Here is a 23,404-nt window from a genome sequence, read left to right on the forward strand (position 1 = left end):
TCAACAAATATGCAGATTTTCTATTTGGCTAGTATTATTTGCTTTATTTACACCAATTTAGGGAGACACCTGCACAGGAAAACCACATTCTGTCCCTCATTGACCTGTGTCAGAAGAAAGCACTGTTCCATCCTCTCATGAAAAGTGCCTCATGCTGTGACTACTTCCTTCTTCATATTATTTGTGAAAAATGAAGTTAGATTTTATTTTCCCCTTATGCCTAACCTCCTTTGTAGCTGGGAGATGAGTCATTTGAGACTGGGCCAGACTCCCTGCTCACAAAAGAACTATTAAGTAAATGACTGTTTCCAGGAGCCAGACAGAATTAATGCACCGATTGATAACAAGTCTACTCAAGCATGGCGAGGCAAACCATCATCACCATTCCTACTCCCATGGACTGAGGTTCAACATTTTTATACTCTGATGATTTCGACTATTGCCTGTCAGAAAGCAGAGCTTGCACAATTTAGCAGACATTCCTACCCATGGTATCTAGTTGCATTGCTTTTTCCACAATTCTCCAGTCCTTAATATTTTACCACATACAAAGAAAGAAATTCCTACTGCTTGTAGATAAGTCTCAGAATGGTTTTCTGTCCTTGTTCTTCGAAAGGTGATACAGTACAAACAGAACATGATCTCTGTGTCATCCAGAGTGTATTTGGGTCCTGCTAAAGCCACTTAGTAGCGTCTAATTTATTGCAAGTCAATTCACATTACTCAATTGAAAATAAATATTACACCTCCATTCATATTGAAGTAGTCAAGTGAAATCAAGCCATGTAGGATTCACTTAGAAATGATCTTTTAACATTAAAGTAATTTCTCTTCATGTAATGTATATCATTAAACAATCTGTTGGGTTTCAGGTACCAGCTTTTGTGTCCTTTGGCTGCACGTTAACAGTTGTTTATCTTCCTTCTTTTAAAATATAGCATTTCACATATATTATGTGAAATAGTGTCAGATGTGATTCCTATTCTCAGGATCTTGTGGTGCTTTTAATCTCTATTTTAACGCTTTGGCGGACACCCATATATTGGAAGTTTGGTGGCCCAAATTAAATTGAGTGTTAATGACTTGTGGGCTATCTCTGAGGATAGGATCCACATTTACATTGTCACCAAAGCAGTAATATGCAGTGACAGTGTATTAGCTGCTAAACAGGACATCCCTAATATATTTCTTTATTTTTATTAAAATTGTCTTACAAATAAATAGCAAATAAAAATATATAGAAAAATTAATCAGAACCACATTCTATGAGTCTCAAGGGACTTCTGTAATGTTAGACAAGCCATTCTGAATCTGTGAGCCTTTACTTCCATCTTACACTTTAACAATAACATATATTCCTGTGGATAGTATTAAATTTTTATTAATTAAGCTGCTATTTGCAAAATTAAGATAGGGAAGGCATGGGATTCTCTGGCTTAACTGTTCTTATAAATAGATGCTGTAGATGGTGAGTATTACACCATATGCTCTACACATTCTAGCTACAGGGATTAACAATACTGCCTAATGGCTGAAGCCATCACTGCTATAAGCCTTTGGGGAAAATAAAGCCTTTCTTTTCCATTTTGTAGCAACAGAACCCTCAGTCATTATCCATCTGTTATTGATTAGACCACATGTAATGATTTTGCTAAGGGCTGGGAGTTGGCAGGGAATCTCATTGTGCCTCACTGTGGTTTTTCCTCAAGATGCACATTGTTGGTGTTATGACAATATTTAGGACACAGTAACACCAAAGCTTATCAGATATTTCAATATTAGTGTCTTTTAAGACACAAATAAATTGTAAATGGACAGATGAAACAAGGACGTTGATTATTTTCTTATTATATGTCTCATTTTTTCTAATCTGTTGCTAAAACTAGATTCATTTTTAGACCTAGAAAATGAGTGTCCAGCTTTTTGCTACTTTTTAGTCTGCATATTTTTGTTTTTTCTCAACTGGATTATGATGATACAGTTCAAGGTCAGCATGCTGTTATAATTAGTGTGTTTGACAATTTGGGACTTTTATCTCCATTAAAAAGTCTACAGAATTTTGTATGTAATGCCATAAATCAGAGATAATGCAATGCTTTGATATTGTATTATTTCAGGTTCAGATTTTTTAAAATTTGCTTTCAATAAACTGTTTTCCCTATCTTTCTTTAGTTCCTTACTCTGACCAACCACTGCTTGTGAGTATAAAATACAGCTTATGATAAGACAGACAAAAATGTTCTTAACTGAGTACAGAGTAAGACTACAGAAAACCTCAACAAGAGATGTACATATGGAGAAATATCAGTTGGAATAACTACTTTGCAAGAAAACATATTTACAAAAATTATGGAAATCAGGCACTTTATGAAACTATGAAAACATAGCAACAGGTTTGCATTATCATAACAAAGCCCATTCAAAGTCAAGAAGGAAAGACTTGCCCATTTTACTATCTCCAAACTCTAAACAGTGCATCATGGGAAACGTGGCTCTTTTGTTAGGGAGAGATTGTGATGTGCTTAACTTGGAACTCAGAAACAGGCCCACCTGGAAAGATGGTGCTTGACAAGTCACTGGAATTTTTCCTCATGCTGACAAATTGAATGAGGCCTCTAGACTAAAAACTGACAGCCAGTAAGGACCTGAATCTATCAGAACTGTTCTAAGTGTGGGTCTCTAGCCGAGGGAAAAATCTCCACGCGGTAGATAGTGAAATAGAGAATGAACCATAGAAGTTTCCTTGAAAGAATGCTGGGTTCTTGGAGTGAAACTTAATACCAGGCAAACTCCAAAGATCTTGAATCTAGGACAGTCCATACAGATGACACTTATAGACCTGCATTGTGTGAAAAGAGATCTGCACCTAGCAGAGTGGAGTTGCAGCCTACCTAAATGACAGTTGAAGTATAGGCCTGAGATATTCCTTAGGAGACAGGACAGATGCCTATAGTTAGAATCTTCAGGTGCTATCCTGGTTAGTGTTCTCCTTAGTAATAAAGGCTCTAAATCCAATGTGTCTCCTCTATCTTTAGCTAGTACAGTTTGGTGGATGACTTTGTCTACCTTGGAGTAGAATAACTGAGTAAATTTTGGAATTGCTGAGCATCTCACAATTAGACCTGTCATAGTAAACTCCAGCAACTATAAGACACAATGACCCTTGACCTCAGGCCAGTGCCTATGGATAAGACTTTGGGATTCTTCCTGGTGCTAAGCTCAGGCTTACAGCCTTGGTAGGAAAGATTTTCAATCTAGCCTACACTGTATCTAGTAGATATCTCAGGCCATGGTTTTTGGTCTTCCTCCTGATTTGTGCTCTTATTAGATTGTTGAGCATTTTAGAAATTACCATTCTATCACCGCATCAACCTCAGAAAGCACATGTTAGTCTCAGAGTCTGCCCAGGAAAAGAATGGATAGGAACTCCTGCTGTGGCAAAACTAGCAGATATTAAAAGCAAAGATTTTAAAGGTTTAAAAATATCTAACATTTCAATGTTTATAAATAAGAACTTTCAAGTAACCATTACATTCCGTAAATGGAGTAAGCCACCAAAACCCAACCATAACATGATTAACAGGCGAGATCTCTGAAAATGTAAAGCAACTATTTTAAGGTACAATTTCAAACACTGAGTAAAACCAGTTGAATAACTTATCATATAACCTTAACAGAGAGATTCCAAAATTCTTTTGAAGCAAACATAAATTCTGGAACTGAAAACTCTAGAAAATTAAATGGAAATCATTCAGAAACAAAAGGAAACCAATATCAGCAAGTTTGAGGCCAAACTATATGCAATGACACATTGAAGGAGAAATATCAGGAAAATAAACAACAAAGAGGGACAGGAAAAGTTTCAAAAGTCAGGATTAGGTATAAATTTTTGATCATTGAGATTCAAGATAGACTTGAATGATTTGAATGGATTTGAAAGATGATTCACTCATACAACCAATGCAGCACCCTACAGAGTGGTAGAAATGCCCTGTAAAAAGAAATCAAAGGATGAACTCAACAAATTCTACCCTAAAACATATTGTAATGAATCGCTCCAAAATTAACAAGGGATTATAAAAATGGAGAGTGAAAGAAATAGCCCAAAAGGGTGTACCAAATTACCTGACTGTGTACTTCTTTGAAAAAACCTTCAAGGAAAAGAGACAAGTGAATAAGATTGTTATAATCCTGAAGGAGGAGGAGGAGCAGGAGGAGTAGGAGGAAGAGATATTTTATGTACCAAGCTTTCAGGCCATAGTCCTAGAATGGTACCATGCACTATACAAAGGAAATATGAGTTCTTGTGAGAAAACTCAATAAATAAATAAATAAATATATAAATAAATAAATAAATAAATAAGTGTCTGGTAACCTCAGGTTTTGGAAAACATGGAACCATACAATGTGCGTTCATGTCTCTCCCAGGAGTAGCAGACAAGACTGACTTACTTCAGATTATTTATTATAATTGGCTGTTGTTATTTGTGTATATATGCCTCTATGGAAAACCCATGCTTTTGCCACATATAGCTTGTCCTTGAGATTATATACAGTTAATTATATATATTAACTCATAAAACTTTTATTCAGGTGTCCTTTCTGACCTGTGAAGGTACACAGTGTCTGATGCTCTGAATCAGATTGGATATTGTATGAGACTTTAATCTATCTCATTTTTAGGCTCTTTTCTCCAAGGTTCCACCACCTTTATGCTGGCTATCAGCAAGCAAAGCCTGTCCTTCTCATATAAAGGAGATCTTGGGCTATAGCTCAGTGGTAGAGTGCCTTTGTAGCATGAGTAAGGCTTTAAAGTCAGTTCTCAGTAAAGCAGACATATCCATACAGAACACACACACACACACACACACACACACACACACACACACACACACACACACACACACACACAGGGGGAGAGAGAAACAGAGAGAGGGACACAGAGAGAGAGACACACACAGAGAGAGACAGGGACAGACAGAGATGGACAAACAGACAGACAGAACAACAGACAGAAAGACAGAAAGACTGGAAATGAGGGAGATAAAGGAGCACAGATATTCCCAAAGAATCAAAAGCTGAACAAATATCACACAGAGATTTATATAAAATGCTAAAATGAGTTCTTTAAGATGGAAGAGACAAGAGTGAGCACATGATAATTAAATAGATATGTTAGGAGAAAGGCAACAAAAGATGTAAAAAGTGATATCAAAAAACAGAAGTCTGGAGAAAATGTTGTGTTCACTTGTAGTTAGTGATTATTTTTTTTCCCTTTTATTCTCTCTTTTAAGATTTTTTTAAAAGTATCTGCTTATAACCAAAGGGTGGTTTTGTGGACTAGTGGAAATAAAAAAGCAAAAATCTAATATTACACTTTTCCAGTTTGCTATCCAGCAACAAAACATTGGCAAAATCAGCTTAAGGAAGGGGTTTATTGGGCTCCCACTTCTAAATGATAGTCCATAATTAAGAGAAATCAATTAAAGAACTCAAGGAAGCACCTGGAGGCTGTAACTGAATCAGAGACCTGGATAATGTTGCTTATGGATTTGCTTTCTTGGGCTTAATCAAGAAAATGGTCCACAGACTTCCCTATAGACCAATCTGATGGAGATAATTACACTCAATTGGGGTTCCCTCTTCTCAAATGTCTGTGGTTTATGTCAAGTTGACAAAAACAATCAGCATATTGAGACAATAAATTTTATGACAAGAGTCAAATCATAACAATGAAGAAAAATTAACTATAAAGGAATGAGAAAAAATGGAGAGAACTGTAACACCCCAGAAAATAGGGAACAAAATGACACTGATAAAACATAGATTAAGTGATGGGCAGAGCATCTAGACAGAAAACTAGGAAACAAGAATTAAATTATGTCTAAACCAAATGGATCTCACATTCATAAGTAATAATATTACATCCAGCAGCAACAGAATCCATTTGATAAATAGGACATGGAAACATTCTGTAGAATGTCTTATATAGCTGCCCACAAAACAGTACTGACAACAGTTTTGAAAACTTAAATTTGTGAGGAATTTATTCAGAAACCACAATAGAGCCAAGGTCAAAATCAGTAGCAAAACCATCTTTTGAAATTTTAGAGATATACTCAAATCAACATTATTGAAAATCCCACACAATTAATTCAAAAGTTAAATAAATTTAAAATTTTAGTGAAACAAACAAAAATGAAAAATAAGATACCCAAACCTAAGGATACAGTAAGGTCAGTAACAAAATAGAAATTTATTGCAGTCACTTGCATGAAAAACTAATAAAGATCTCAAACAATTAGCCTATCATTGTTTTTCAAGAAGCTAGGTAAACAAAAACAAAACTCAAAAATATTAGTGACAAAGTAAGATAGACAATCAGAAGAGAAATAAATAGAATACAAAAAAGAACCATACAAAGATCAATGAAATGACAGTTGGTCTTTGTATAATTTTCTTTAAATAAAATATACACTCTATTAGCTTAATAAGAACAAAGGAAGAAGACAATAATAATAAAAACACAAATGAAATTGGAGATATTATAATTTTCACAAAATAAACACACTGGACATTAAGAGTCTATTAAGAACTACAAGCCCCCAAGATTGACAATACAGAAGAAATGAGTAAATTCCTGAACACAGACATGCATGCTCACAATTTGTCAGGTTGAATCATATATTTCATGAAGAAATAAAAAGTTTCCAAATAACAAGTAAGAAAATAACAATAATAATGTCTTTCATGAAAGGATAAACCAAGGTCTCGGGAAAGCACTGCTGAATTCTCCTACACCTTTAAGAATAACACGAATGCTTTTCACATCAATCACAAAACCTTGAAGAGGATGTCTGTCTTCTATAGCAAATTCTCATAGTTCTGCATTGTGCTGAAATCAGAAGCCAGAAATCAGAAAAAAGAAGAGTTAAAGAGACACAGGAGAGAGGGACAGGAGAGTAGGAGGGATGGAAGCAGTAGGAGGGAGAAAGAGAAAGGCAGACAGCTAGAATCCATAGATCAGAGTCTCTTCTGAGTCTAGAAGCAAAGAATTCAACATTTTGAGCTCATTCCAATAATACATTAAGATTACTCCCAGAATCTACTGAATATCACCTGAAGAATTAAAGGAGCATTCAGATGCATAAATTCATAGATAGCTTTACCAGGTGAACAAAATGAAGAACAAATGCTATAAAATTATCTCATTAGGCAGAAAGTGCTAAAAATTTCAGAATTATTTCATGAGAAAAACTCCAGTCATCTTCATATAGTAATAACATACACCAACATATTGCAAGACACACACTGTGTAATCATAATATTCAGTACGGGGAACGAATGCTAAGTTTTACCTAGGGTAAATGTAATGGGAAAAAGTGCCACTTTCTTCACTAACATAATACTGCAGATTCTATATGAAACAATTAGAATTTCTAAAGGGACAAGGATACTCCAAGAAAGGAATTAAACACTCATTATTAGATTCAACATGATCTTAGAAAAAATCCAACTTTTTAAAGCAAAATTTTCATAGGAAAACTAAGTTCATCATTATTTCAGGAAATATAACCAACATAAAATTTCAGAAAGCAAATGATTATGTTGATTTGGATATTATACTATAAAAATGTGTGTGCCAGGTGGTACCTGCATAAGTAGGTAGAGACACTATGTTTCAATTAAAATTTTAAAAATACATTTAAACCATCCCATTGCTTAATAAAGTTTATTTTCTACTAAAGGAGAAGCAAACACAAACACTCACACATTCTTGAACACTATCTTATGTACACATTCATACATAATCACACTTTCATGCAACCACACACTAACACACTCATGCATATAAACACATACACATACATTAATGGTTTATGGTGATAAGACCATGAGTCTCGAGAGATGTGGAGAGGTATAGGTATAGGTATAAATAGGTATAGGTATAGGTATAGGTATAGGTATAGGTATAGGTATAGGTATAGGTATAGGTATAGGTATAGGTATAGGATAGGTATAGGTGTAGGTATAGGGGATATTCATGTAAGTAAGTGGCTTTTGTTTACTTGCCAGAGAGTACAGAATGCATAAATAGGGTAACAATTATGCCCTGGTAATTTGGGTTCTCCTCTTCCTGCCCAAATTAATTTCCCTGAACAAGTCATGATCAAGCTATAGGCACAATGGTGTTGGCAGAGTTTTAGTTTAATGCTTTTCTATTTTCCCTTCCCTCCCCTCCAACTGCTCCCCTATCCCCCTACTCCAGCCCCATCCATTCCTCAGAATGGGTAAGGCCTCCCATGAGTAGTCAACAAAGCCTTGCACATTCAGTTAAGGCAGGACCAAGTCTCCCAGCCCCCCTGCCATGCATTGAGGCTGTGCAAGACATCCTACCATATGGAATGGGCTCCAATAAGGCAGATCTAGCACCAGGGACAGATCCTGGTCCCACTGTTAGTGGTTGATAAAGTTGAGAAGCAAGGAAAATATGCTAATTTCTGTACCTTGTAAATGTGTAGATTGCATAGAAGACTAAACCTCAGAAAAATGCAGATATGTCTGTCATGAGAATGCACATATTGAGGTATAAGATTCAAACCACATTATCTGCAGAATCCAGCCTTTTGCCATCCTTCTTCTCCCTTAATGCTTCAGTTCCTCCTCCTCTTCTGTCCCTCTCCCCACCCCCCCACCCCCGTGCATTTTTGCCTACTTTTTCTTCTCTTCCGATTTCTGGCTTCTGATGTCAACATAATGCAGGCCCATGAGAATATACTATAGAAGACTGAGATCATCTTCAATGTTTTGTGACTGATCTGAAAAGCATTTGTATTATTCTTAAATGTATGGGAGAATTCAGCAGTTCTGTCACCAGATGTCACACAAGTGCACATCAAATAAATAAAATTTTTACTTAAAAAATAATCAAAACAGTAATTTAAATATTTAAATTGTTGGTTCAAAAGAGCTTTTTATTTATATAGCAGTCTATTTGTCTCATGAGGACTTGCAAAACATGGATATAAACCTTTTAAATAGATTCCAGATTCTAATGAAAAACTGCAAATAATGTTTAAAATAAAATCTCTAAATTATAATATTCCAGTTTCTCTGCATCATATTAGAAACAGCATTTTACAGCACTCACTCACACACACACACACACACACACACACACACACACACACACATACCACATACACATAATCACACACATCAGTTGAGGGCTTTATCTTTCTGTGTTAAGTGTCTATTATTGCTATTATTATTACTCTGAAATCCTTAGCACTGAAGGAATTTCCATTACTTCTAGGCTTTATCTTTTGCCATTCACAATGGTCATAGAGTGCAAACACCTGGTTTTGAACTGAGCCATTTTGAATAAATAATATGATTATGCCCTTTCAATTTGAAAATAATTACAATTTCTCCATTAAAAGTTGATTTGAATGAACTATTTTGTACATTTTACTATTGAGTATTAAATGGGAAAAATTCCCATATAATTCCCAGGTTACCCTCATTTAACCTCTCTCTGTAATCACAGAAGTACTTGTGTGTTTGCTTCTACTTAGTTCCCATGGAAACAAGTTTTTGTACATAAGACAAAACAAGTCTTACTATTCTCACAGTAAATAAGTATGCTGAGTGGCTCAGAATTAAAGAAAAGAGAGAAAAATATAATAGTGTTCATCAATGCAAAATAAGCTTTAATGGTCCCTATATAAATATCTTAATTATTTTAGACAAAGACTTTTTACATGCAAATATTGCAAAATTATTACCATGCCCACCTTGTTAGCTGGAAAATCTTTCTGTTATTTAATTTTACTTTTTATTTAATTTGTAAATGTATTCACATGTGGTTGTCATTGAGCAAATGGCATTGTAAATCAAATTTATATAACAAGATCATCTAAATAATGTAAAGAAGTAGTTTTTCTATAATTATATTCAAAAGTTGGCATTTGTGCCCATTAGGAAAACATTTCATTTTAATGTGTCTTTATAATGTGAATTGGCTTATTAAGATGACAGAATCTAAATGAAGAAAAACTTAAAGCAATGTACTCACTACTGCTAAAGTTTTAAACTCAGTATCACAGGGGGGTTCTATGAGAAAGTCCCTTACCTTGCTATCTATATTCTTACAGATTTATTTTGCTATTTTTATTTGGCATACATACATTTGGCATATATATATATATATATATATATATATATATATATATATATATATATATAGAGAGAGAGAGAGAGAGAGAGAGAGAGAGAGTATGTAACTATACTCATGTGTCTGAGTGTATGCCTGAATACCATGTGCATGCAGGTGCCTGAATAAGTTAGGGAAGACACCAGACTCTGTGAAACTGGAGTTAACAGGTAGTTGGGAGCCACCAAATGTGAGTTGTGTGGCTCCTCCCTGGGTAGGTTGCAAAGGAAGCAAGAGCTCTGCTCATCTGAATCATCTATCTCTACTACCTACTCACGTTAGGAATTACTCTATCAAGTGGGGGAAGACAACACATTTCCAAGTAGGAATCACCATTTTACTCTAAATGTTACAGATTTGCTGCTATCACAATTCTGCAACCTATTCAGAAAAAAAGCAACTTTGTGGAGGAAGGGCTTATTTTGAAAGTTCAGGTCACCAAAGTCTGAAGCAACTTATCACATTATGTCCACAGTCAAAAAGAAGAAAGAGATGAGGTGCTGTTGGATGGCACAGAGGATAAAGGAATTGGGGTGCAAGTGTGAGGATCAGAGTTTGGGTACAGGTACACTGGTACCCATACAAATAAAGAGAAGACCCGCACTACCCTGTTGGGACCCTGCTGGGTGATCTAAGGTGCCGTTGGTGTTATCTGTCCTGCCTAGAGTTCAGGCATTCACTTCCCTCCTTCTGCCTTGGCCTGTATGCAAGAATGCAAATTATCCACCCGTTGCTGGAGGGCTTGGGGGCAAGTACCTTGACCTGAGTAAACTCTCACTGTGGCTGCTGTTGGTATATAAGTCTTCTCCCCTTTGAAAATAGACGGCATTCTCCTTGCAAGAATAGCTTGAAGACTGTCTTGTCTTCATTTAACCCTCAGATTCCCTCGCCCGAGCCCGTGAAATGTTGCAGCCCTGGCCACTACTACACTACCAGTAATCCCAGCATGTGGTAACAGAGACAAGATCCAAAAGTAAACTGACGAGAAAAAATGTGTGGATGAGTCTGAGTTGAGTAAGAGATCTGACATAAATAAAGCATAGAACAGTCAAGAAATCACTTAATATACATTTTCACTCACACCCCTGCACACATGAGTACATGTCATACATACACACAAAGTCCAGCAGGAGGGCAGAGACAGAGAGGAAGTTGGAAGGAGGGAGGGAGAGGAGAAGATATTCTTGCTCAGCTATCTTCTTCTTATGTACTCTATGATTGAGCCCCAGTGAAGGCTGCAGCCATCCTTAGGCTGGGTCTTTTTATATCAGTGTTCTAACCAGATGATCCCTTACCAACATACCCAGAGGTCAACCTAATTTATGCAGTCTTTTCTAAGTCTGCATTGAGTCTTATCACCTACATAGTTGCAGATCCAGATCAACGAAACGGGATACAAATTCAAAAGGAAGAAGTCAAAATTTCACTGTTTGCAGATGATATAATAGTATATATAACTGACCCCAAAATTTCTACCAGGGAACTCCTGCAGCTGATAAACACCTACTGTAATGTGGTGGGGGTAAAAACTTAACTCAAAAAAAAAAAAAACAAATAAAAAAAACAGTATTTCTATTTACAAATGATAAATGGATTGAGAAAGAATTCAGAGGAACAACACTCTTTAAAATAGCCACAAATAATATAAAATAACTCTAATCAAACAAGTGAAAGACCTATATGACAAGAATTTTAAGTCTTTGAAAATGATCATAGGTTTAACATAGTAAAAATGCCAATCTTACCAAAAGACAACACTAATTATTATTGACATTCTACCAGAATGGCTCTCTGTCCTTACATTTGACCAAAATAGTTGTATCCTTATACTTACTTATATAACATTTTGCTTTCCATGATTTTATTTAGCTATGGTCAATGTTATCTCTGTTCGCATGTATGTGTGTGTGTGTTAGTAATGGAAAATTTCAGAATGCTACCTATTTTGTTACTACTGTACATTTCAGTAATTGTTCTATCTTATTATTTGCTTATACTACTTTTTTTTTAATGTGACAAGCTCATAAACTAGATAAAAGCATGAATATACTTGAAATCAGTACATATAAATTTTAGAAATTTTTAACAATTTATGTATTCTTTTAAATTTCATTTTACATTCCAAGCACAGTCCTCCCTCCCACTCCCTACCCCCCCTCCCCACCACCCGGGCCACTCCTCTGTATTCTCACAGACAAGGAAGCTCTACCCTACAGATTACAGTGTAGAAATTAATTATATTTCTTAGAAAGACAATTTGGACATTCCCTGGTTAACCCTTTGGGACTGCAAAAGCATACTAGAAAGACAGAAAATGTTTTAGGGACACAGGAAAGAACAGGACTCCCTTGCTTCCAATGTCAAGTTAAAGCCTGTCAGAAGTAGAGAAATAAGAATTCCAGGACAATTAACAATGTGCTTTATGTAATATAGCATTAATATTTCCTTTTCATACAACTGTTATGCTAAAATGGCAATTACCTATTCCTGAGACCTAAGCCTATACAATGAATAAGTGAAGTCTAACTTTCTTCCAGATATTTTCTAGGAATCTTACAAAGAAAACCATTAACTTTGATTATAATGAAGATACCCTAATTTTCTACATTTATACTTTGACCTTAACAATTACAATTCTGTCATGTGTACCTCAGAGGCCACCATATAATACCATTTAGGTTCTTTGGTAGTTCTTGACAGGTTAGATTCAAAATCTGCCCAATTGGAGTCTGTGTCTATTGTAAAGGCAGTGAAGTTTCTCTCCTTTGAGAAACCCATATCACACCAGAGTACGTCACACTGTGGTACTGTTCCCGATTGACTTTTCTTCTTTGTGTGTCAACTCTATATTATAATCACTTTAAATAAACTCTAACATTGCTTTATACTGTGTTGTGCTGAAATTACTTTGTGAAGTCAAGAATCTTGGGTTTGGCTAAATGGAGGTCCCTATATGAGAAACTGAAAACCTCAGTAACAGTGTGGAACTATCATTTAGTCCCTATTCATGATACTATGAAGTCCCACTCTCCGTTTTAAACCATGCTGTTTCTTCCTTCCCGAGATTAGCTATCATGTTGCTCTGAGGAAATCCAGTTCTCTGAACAGAGAATTATTTTCCCTTCAATTACTTGCACAAAACATTGTATCTCTTGAGTCAGGTATAAGGATTCACACTGTAATCTGTAGCTTGGGATGCTAAGGAATAGATAGTAAGTTTGGGCCACCTCCTGAGATTCTGTCAACAGCAATAACAACAACAACAAAAAGAAGCAAGGGAAGAAACAAATGTAACAGAAATAAAGAGGGAGAGAAAGGAGGAGGAGAAAACAAAACTGGCTATCACTTAAAAATTTACATGGAAGCTATTTTTATCCTACATCATTTTAATGCAGTACAAAGAAGGCAAAAGATACCTTGACATTTTCGATTATTTCTTCCTTCCAAATTAACCTTCTGCAGTCAGGTAAATGGAAACATGAATAGAAGGTAGATATTTGGCTGATCAGTAATAGAAAACCTCACTCCTTTGAGTCTCAGGTAATTCAGATACACAATTATTCTCTCATAATTCAGAAATGCCATTATCTTTGGATTTCTCTTTTTCTCTCCACTCCTATCCTTCAACATTCCTGCTAAGTTCATACCAGGTGTAGTGTTCCATTTCACTGTAAATGATCACGATTCATTTCTTCTCCAATGACTAGTCATTTATGCTATGAAGAAGTCTGTAAATAAAGGCTCAGTTATTTCATTATGAAATCTTCATGTCAAGTATTGCATATTTGTGTCTCTTTTAAGAATGGTATGCATTTTTAAAACCACATATGCAATTCTATATGACCGAGTGTCTGGCCACAGAAGGAGATACAGGCAACACTTAAGAGAAATAACAGTTTATCTTGGTTACTGTTGTGACCACATTCTTTTTTAAATTGTGAATTTGTTAAGATATTGTGGGGAGAAATGATACACACACACTGAAATATTAAGCCAATTTGAAGAATATTGCTTCGAAGACAATATTCTTAGTAGCAAGTGTTATTGAAGTCATATTTCATGACAAATTCAAAGAGAGTGTTAAAAGTTTAGTGTTAGAGAAGAAAATGTAGTGGAAGAGACAGACCCCTTGATAGATATTGTGTTTAGGTTTGGGGAAAGGAAGGAAGCAGGTAACCTCACAACTCCATAGCACAGATCTAAAGCAAAAGGTCACATGACTGTTTCCATATATTGTAAGAGCAGTCACTCAGAATGAGATCCAGACAATAGGGTGACAAGAGAATGAAAGTCACCAGAATGGAGCAAATAATGCATCATTTTAGTCATTTTCAACCAATGATGAGTTTTCAAAGTGAAGAAGCAAAATAATTTAACTGGATTGAAATCTGACCTCTAGCACACGGTATTTGACATATGACTATGAGAGGGGTTTGTTGTAGTTTGGAAGTAATTGGCTTCCATAAGCTCATAGAGAGTAGCTCTTTTAGGAGGTATGGTTTTCCTGGAGTTGTTATGGCCTTATTGTAGGATGTGTGTTACTGGGCTGGCAGGTTTTGAAGTCTCTTGTATGTTTAAGCCACACCCAATGTCTCAAACCACTTCCTGTTGTTGTTGGGTCAAAATATTAGAACTTTTGAGTTCCTTTCCTAACACTATGTCTGCCTGCATGCTGCTTGCTACTCAACATTAAAATAATGGACTAAACCTCTGAACTTCTTAGAGCCATCCCAATTAAACATTTTCCTTTGTAAGAGTTGTAGTTGTGGTGTCTCTTCACAACAAGAGAAAGCCTAAGAGAGAGTTACAGTATGTTCTTGCTAGAATTAAATTTGTTACTTCAACATCCTGCTGTGTATCTTGTGGGATACTGAAACACTTGAGAAAATGTTGGGCAGGACTTATACTTAAGAAAAAGAGATATGAGGATATCATTTCATTCTAAATATAAGCATGGCAGAAGATGTAGGCTATGGATCTCACCAGCTTTTGTCTATAGTTAGGTGAGCCATTTCATGGAAGACTATGGGAAACATTGTCTTTCAATTTCATTGATTTTATATTTTTCAACTTAGTACATAAGGAACTTAGATATTATCAACTATGAAATGATATATATTTGGCTATGGAAATTTACAATGAGATAAGATAGACCTATATTATTCTCAATAGTGATGAAATTGAAACCACCAGAAAAAGTACAGATTTATAGCTGATAATTGTGGAAACCGCATCATGGATGGTTAAACAATAAGAGGCTTCATAATTAGCATGCACCAGCACTGAAATTGTAATGTATTAGTTTTAATGACATCAGAGGTCATATGACACTTTTGCCTACCTGTACTATCCCCTCAGCATCACACAGACTTTGCTCCTGAGGTGAGAGGCTGCATATACCAGTCAAGCTGTAATCACATAAACTAATTCTACCACAAATTATCAATTCCAAGAATCTTACAACTAACTTCAAACACCATCCAACCAAGTCAAGACCAACTTGACTTATTCCTGCTCTTGGTAATCTCTTCTCTTATGAACAATACATTCTACTTTGTCATATTTATAAAAGAATATTACTTCTCACAAGACATCTTCTTTATGTTCTTGCAATGAAAGTGGACTGCACAACTCCACCTTTAATACCATGTCACTAACTAAATCATACTGTTGATGTTTGGCTACCAAGAGCTAATAGCTGAGTGTCTTTTAGAATTGCAATAATCTTTCTTCTCTGAATGTCAATATACAAAAATTGGACTATGGGCAACACAGAAACTGCCTTACATCTCAATTTGAGACATTGGTAAAGAATGCCCTGACTCCCAAGATGCCTTTTGCTTGGCAGAGCCTGCTGCTCTCACTGAACCACAGCTCAGCTTTCCTAGTCCAGCTCCTTTTTTTTAACACTTCTCCAAATGTTGAGCCCAAAGCCACTTCCAGATAAATTTTTTACATGCTAAACTCCATTTTAGAACCTACTTTGTGAAACATGTCTTATTTATGACAAGATCATACTTCCACATAGCTAGAAACCTTTCTCTAAAATTTGAAAAATTTGACAGTTTTATATATCAGTCATAGTAGATTCAATGAAATTTTGTTTCACATTTAAACCTACAGTAAACTGCAACCAGTTAGGGGAGAGACTGTGTGGGAAAGGCCTGGCTCTACCCAATAACTGTGGAATCCACAATGAATTTTAAAACTGAAAATTTATTTCTATAGAACTGAAAAATAAGTATAAAGTTTTCAATAAAATATTGACTCTATGATGATTATTGAATATATACTCACATATAATCTTTTGAAGCTATTAATATAGTTTATTAAATATGTTCATAAATATGTGTTACATTATTAAAAATAGTTTCATTCTTTTTAATATACTACCTTAAATTTAATATTTTACTTATATTTTAACATACTATTTTAAAATTCTTTTAGAATTTTATAAGTATATAAATTGTATTTTGATCAAATATAACTTAATTTGACAGGGAAAAACTACATACTTAAGTGTTTAAATTTATCTTGAACTACTTTAGCACAATGTTTATCAGCATCTAGAAGCTTAATAATGGTTATTTATCTTATGTTGGGTTCAGTTTAACATCCATCTATACAGATATGAACACTACGTATTCTAGGAAACATAGATCTCAGTGTTGGCAGAAGAAAATATTTGTGTCTCTGTATTCCAATCAAATGGACACAAGAAACAAGCTGGGGGAGCTATCCTACTATCTAACAAATAGACTTCAAACTAATATCAATCAAAAGAGACGAAGAAGGTAATTTCATATTCATAACTGGACAAATCCATCAGGAAGAAGCCTCAATTTTAAACTTCTATGCCTCAAATACAAAGGCACCATCATTCATAAAAGAAACATTATTTCAACTCAAATCACAAATAAGACCTCACACAGTTATAGCGGGAGACTTCAACACCCCACTCTCACCACTGGACAGGACCACCAGGCAGAAACTTAACAAAGAGACAAAGGAACTAAAAGAAGTTGTGACCCAATTGGGATTAACACACATCTATAGAACTTTCCATCCAAACACAAAAGAATATACCTTCTTTTCAGCATCACACGGAACCTTCTCTAAAATCAACCACATACTCAGCAACATAGCAAACCTCAACAGGTACAAAAGAAATTGTTATAAACCCCTGTGTCTTATCAGACCACCATGCCTTAAAGTTAGAATTCAAAACAACACAAATTGTAGAAAACTTACCAACTTAAGAAAATTGAATAACACACAATTGCACCATTCCTGGGTCAAGGCAGAAATAAAGAAAGAAATTAAAGACTTCCTAAAATTCAATGAAAATGAAGACACAACATACCCAAACTTATGGGACACTGTGAAAGCATTACTAAGAAAGTTCATAGCTCTAAGTGCTCACATGAAGAAACTAGAGAATAGTCACACCAGAGAGTTGGCATCACAGTTGAAAGTTCTAGAACAAATGGAAGAAAATTCAACACAAAGGAGTAGACTCCAGGAAATAATCAAACTGAGGGCAGAAATCAAGAAAGTTGAAACAAAGAAAACAATTCAAAGAATCAATATAACAAAGAGTTGGTTCTTTGAGAAAATCAACAAGATAGACAAACCTTCATCCAAACTAACCAAAAGGCAGAGAGAGAACATGCAAATTAACAAAATCAGAAATGAAAAGGAGCAAAACAAAGGGCACTGATGAAATCCAGAAAACCTGCAGGTCATACTTTGAAAACCTATACTCCACAAAATTGGAAAGTTTAAAGGAAAGGGACAATTTTCTGGACAGATATCACTTACGAAAATTGAATCAAGAACAGATAAGCAACTTAAACAGACCTATAATCTCTAAAGAAATAGAAGCAGTTGTTAAAAGTCTCCCAAGCAAAAAAAAGCCCAGGGCCAGATGGCTTCAGTGCAGAATTCTACCAGAAATTCAAAAAGAAGCTAATACCAATGCTCCTCAAATTGTATTGTTCCACACAATAGAAGCAGAAGGTTCATTGTCAAACCCTTTTTATGAGGCTACAATTACCTTGGTACCAAGCCACACAAAGATTCAACTAACAAAGAGAACTATAGACCAATATCACTCATGAACATTGATGCAAAAATACTCAATAAAATACTGGCAAACGGAATCCAAGAACATATCACAAAAATCATCCACCATAATCAAGTTGGCTTCATCCCCCGGGATGCAGGGTTGGTTCAACATTCGAAAATCTATCAATGTATTCCACCATATAAAACAACTGAAGAATAAAAACCACATGATCATCTCACTAGATGTTGAAAAAGCCTAGACAAAATCCAACATCCCTTCATGATAAAGGTCCTGGAGAGATAAGGAATAACAGGAACATACCTAACATAATAAAAACAATATACAGTAAGCAAACAGCCAACATCAAACAGAATGGAGAGAAACTCTACGCTATTCCTCAACAATCAGGAACAAGACAAGGTTGTCCACTCTCTTCATATCTCTTCAATATCGTCCTTGAAGTTCTAGCTAGAGAAATAAGACAACAAAAGGAGATCAAGGGCATACAAATTGGAAAGGAAGAAGTCAAGCTTTCACTGTTTGCAGATGATATGATAGTCTACATAAGTGAACCAAAAAACAGTACAAGGGAACTCCTACAGCTAATAAATACCTTCAGCAAAGTGGCAGGATACAAAAGTAAGTAAAAAAAAAAATCAGTAGCCCTAATATATATGGATGATAAATGTGCTGAAAAAGAAATCAGAGAAGGATCACCCTTTACAATTGCCACAAACAACATATAATACCTTTGGTAACTCTAACCCAAAAAGTGAAAGACATGTATCATAAGAATTTTGAGTCTTTAAAGAAAGAAATTAAAGAAGATACTAGAGAATGGAGGGATCTCCCATGTTAGGTAGGATCAACAAAGTAAAAATGGCAATCTTGCCAAAAGCAATCTACAGATTCAATGCAATGCCCATCAAAATCACAGCATAATTTTTCACAGACCTTGAAAAACAATTCTCAACAATTCTCAATATGGAAAACCAAAAGACCCAGGATAGCCAAAACAACCCTGTACAATAACAACTTCTGGAGGCATCACCATACCTGATTTCAAGCTCTATTATAGAGCTATAGTCCTGAAAACAGCTTGGTATTGGCACAAAAATAGACCAATGGAATTGAGTTGAAAAACCCGATATTTACCACACACCTATGAACACCTGATTTTTGACAAAGGAGCTAGAGCTATACAATGGAATAAAGAAAGCATCTTCAACAAATGGTGTTGGCATAACTGGATGTTGGCATGTAGAAGACTGCAGATAGATCCTGGTCCATCGCCATGCACAAAACTTAAGTCCAAGTGGATCAAAGACCTCAACATAAACCCAGCCCCACTGAAATTATTAGAAGAGAAAGTAGGAAATACCCTTGAATGAATTGGTACAGGAGACCGCTTCCTGAACATACCAGTAGCACAGACACTGAGATCAACAATTAATAAATGGGACCTCCTAAAACTGAGAAACTTCTATAAGGCAAAGGACACAGTCAACAAGACAAAACGACAGCCCACAGATTGGGAAAATATATTAACCAGCCCCACATCTGATACAGGGATGATCTCCAAAACTTACAAAGAACTCAAAAAAGCTAGTCTCCAAAACACCAAATAATCCAATTAAAAAGTGAAGTACTGTTATGATAAATCTTTCTGCCAAAAACTGCTGAGCCCCACCGCCACGTGTAAACTTTACACCAGCTGCCTGTCCAAGTTAGGCCCAAATGAATACACAGAAACATGTTTTAGGTTCAAAGCTGCTTGGCCAATGACTAGGATTCTCATCTGCTAGCTCAGTCTTAATTATCATAAATCTATTATGTTATAAGACTTATTGGACGCCTTGTTGGTGTCCCTCCTGGCTGGTGGATCACATCGTGCAGCTGGAGCAGGAGTGGAGGGGTAAAAGGGACCCTTCCTGTTTCTTCTTCGCTTAAATATGAGTCTCCTTGCTATGTCACTTCCTGCCTGGATCAGCACTTATCTACTACATTTCACAGAATCCTCTTTGACCCCTAGTCCCATCTACTTGCTCTCTCATTGGCCAAACAGTATTTTATTTAGCAATCAATAAGATAAACATACTCAGTACATTCCCCATCAGGGTACAGAGCTAAATAGACAGTTCTCTCTAGAGGAATCTACAATGACTGAAAGACATATAAGAAAGTGTTCAACATCCTTAGCCATCAGGGAAATGCAAATCAAAACAACTCTGAGATACCACCTCACACTTGTCAATATGGCTAAAATCAAAAACACCAATGACAGTTTATGTTGGAGAGGATGTGGAGCAAGGGGAACACTCCTCCACTGCTGGTGGGAGTGCCAATTTGTGCAGCCAATTTGGGAATCTGTATGGTGATTTCTCAGGAAAATGGGAATCAGTCTACCACAACATCCAGCAATTCCACTCTTAGGCATGTACCCCAAAGAAGTACATTTATACAACAAGGACATCTGTTGAATGATGTTCATCACAGCATTATTTGTAATAGCCAGAACCTGGAAACAACCTAGCTGCCCCTCAAATGAAGAATGGATAGAGAAAATGTGGTACATTTACACAATGGAGTACTATACAGCAGACAAAAAAAAATGTGATCTTGAAATTCACAAGCAAATGGATGGAACAAGAAGAAACCATTCTGAGCGAGGGAACCCAGTCACAAAAAGACAAACATGGTATGTACTCACTCATATGTGGAATTTAAACATAGAGTAAAGGGTTACCAGCATACAATCCACACTGCCAGAGAAGCTAGCAAACAAGGAGGACCTTTAGAGAGACATAAATGGTCCCCTGGAGAAGCAGAAACGGACAAGATCTCCTGAGTACATTGGAAGCATGGGGATGGGGATGGGGAGAGGGAACTAGGAAATGAGAAGGGAAAAAGAGGAGGGGTGAGGAAGACATGATGGGGCAGGGCGCTTGAGTAGAGGGAAGAACAGATGAGAACAAGATAAGGGATAATATAATAGAGGGAGACATTATAGGTTTAAAGGGAAATCAGACACTAGGGAAATGTCTGGAGAGCTAAATAATGACACCAATTCACAATCTAAGCAACAGAGGAGAGGCTACCTCAAATGCCCTCTCCTGATAATGAGATTGATGACTAATTCATATGACATCATATAGCTTTCATCCAATAGCTGGTGGAAATAGAAGCAGACATTCATATCTAAACCTTGAACTGAACTGTAATCCAGTTGCAGAGAAGGAGGACTGATGAGCAAATGGGTCCACACCAGGCTTGTGAAACCCACGGAAACTGCTGACGTGAACAAGGGAGAGCTCTTGGTCCCCTGACTGATATCTGGGAAACCTGCATGGTACTGCTCCAGACCCCCTGAATGTGGGTGTCAGTGAGGAGATCTTGGAAATCTATGAGAGCTCTTGTAATGGATCAGTACTTATCCCTGGCCTAGGAATGGACCTTGGGAGCCCATCCTGCATGGAGGTATACTCCCTCAGCCTAGACACAAGAGGGTTGGCCTAGGCCCTACCTCAAAGAATAAGACAGACTTTTAAGACCCCCTGTGGAAGGCTTCATCCTCCCTTGGGAGCAGAAAGGGTATGGGATAGGTAGGGTGTTAGTTGGGGGGTGGGGCAGGGGAGAAGGAGAGGGCAGGGGACCTGGGATTGACATGTAAAATAATTTTCTTTCTAATTAAAATAAAAAATGTACAAAAAATAAAGAAAATACAAAAAAAGAAGGAAAATATTTGTGTCTCTGGACTTGACCAAACTATATAATTTAATAGCACACTAATTATATGGGGTGGGTCGATGAGAGCCTTTATGGATGGATAAAGAAGCTATCATACCAACAAACCTCCACTTAAAATGTTTTGCATGTTTGAAGCTAAACAGTTTACTGAGTTACAATAGCTTCCAGTAGTATTTGATTGCTTTTACCCACAACTCATGAAAGATGCCAAGACTAAACATGATGAAAATATTTGTCAATTACTCATCCATGAATTCAAGCAAATGTGTCCTCTTTACCTTCATTATCATCTCACTGTGCCCTCATGAATTTGTCATATTCACCATCATGCTGCTGTGTATTCATAAAGTTTATATAGAGTTTGTATGTACTCAGTCATAACATGTCACATCAAATTAAGGTAGTAATTACTATTGACATTATTAGCCACAGTAGTCATAGACATACATAATTAGCCATAGATAGACAATGTGAGAAACTCAGGATTTAAAGGAGTTTCCAAATATTACACAGCAAATAAGTAACTCTGCATTCAAAGGTGTTGATTGCCATCCTATGATAACAAAAATTGATAACTCAAAATATTTTTACAGATTTTTAACTCTAATTCTTTTACCAAATACTCTGCATAACATTACATTTTAAATTATTCTAGAATTTCAAATGTCAATGACAAATCTTTCAAGTAGTCTAACACCAATTTTATTAATTACATGCAATATCATTTCATTATTTTTTAAGACTTTATATTAAAAATGCATTTTATTTGGCTGTATTCTACATACCCAAACAACATATATGTGTTCATTTTTAACCACATTAAACTGTAATAAAGAAGGGGAATTTGAATGTTCATCTCTCTAGTCAATTCATTGTAGCTAACATTTTTCCTCCAGCTAACAAATTCTTAGCTATGATGCCTTCAAGTTGTTAACTATAATTTTTTCTTCTCTAATTACTGCTTTTTATTATTAATTTTCTCTCAAAAAGACAAGACTATAGCTGTTGATTTGCTTTAAAATATGCATGAGAAGCACTAGAGAATAACTTCATTATGGGCACTAAGGAAAAATAGATACAGACAGATCCAAAGCTGTATTCTTAACATCTCAGGGAGAAGTTATAGACTTTAATTACCACTTGTAACTGGTATAAATTACAATTGCTTGTTATTCATATATATTAAAATAGCATGTCATATAATATTCTGTGAAAATGGCTCATAATTTACCAGCAAACCTTTCATTTTACTTCTTAAAATCAAATATTTTGAATTTTTACATTATTATATAATATCTGTTTTTAAGCCTTTAAGAATATATCATATGTAAATGGGAGTGCTTCTAAAATAAAAGAATTTAAAAAAGCAAAAA

General features: G+C 35.7%; 1 protein-coding gene across 3 annotated transcripts in view; it reads right to left on the reverse strand.

Annotated features, from left to right (window-relative positions):
• Window positions 1–23,404, reverse strand: part of Fstl5 (follistatin like 5) — a 507,741-nt gene that overhangs the window by 245,154 nt on the left and 239,183 nt on the right. The window lies entirely within an intron of this gene.

Source organism: Cricetulus griseus (assembly GCF_003668045.3).
Source record: "Cricetulus griseus strain 17A/GY chromosome 1 unlocalized genomic scaffold, alternate assembly CriGri-PICRH-1.0 chr1_0, whole genome shotgun sequence".
In the NCBI taxonomy this organism is placed as follows: domain Eukaryota; kingdom Metazoa; phylum Chordata; class Mammalia; order Rodentia; family Cricetidae; genus Cricetulus; species Cricetulus griseus.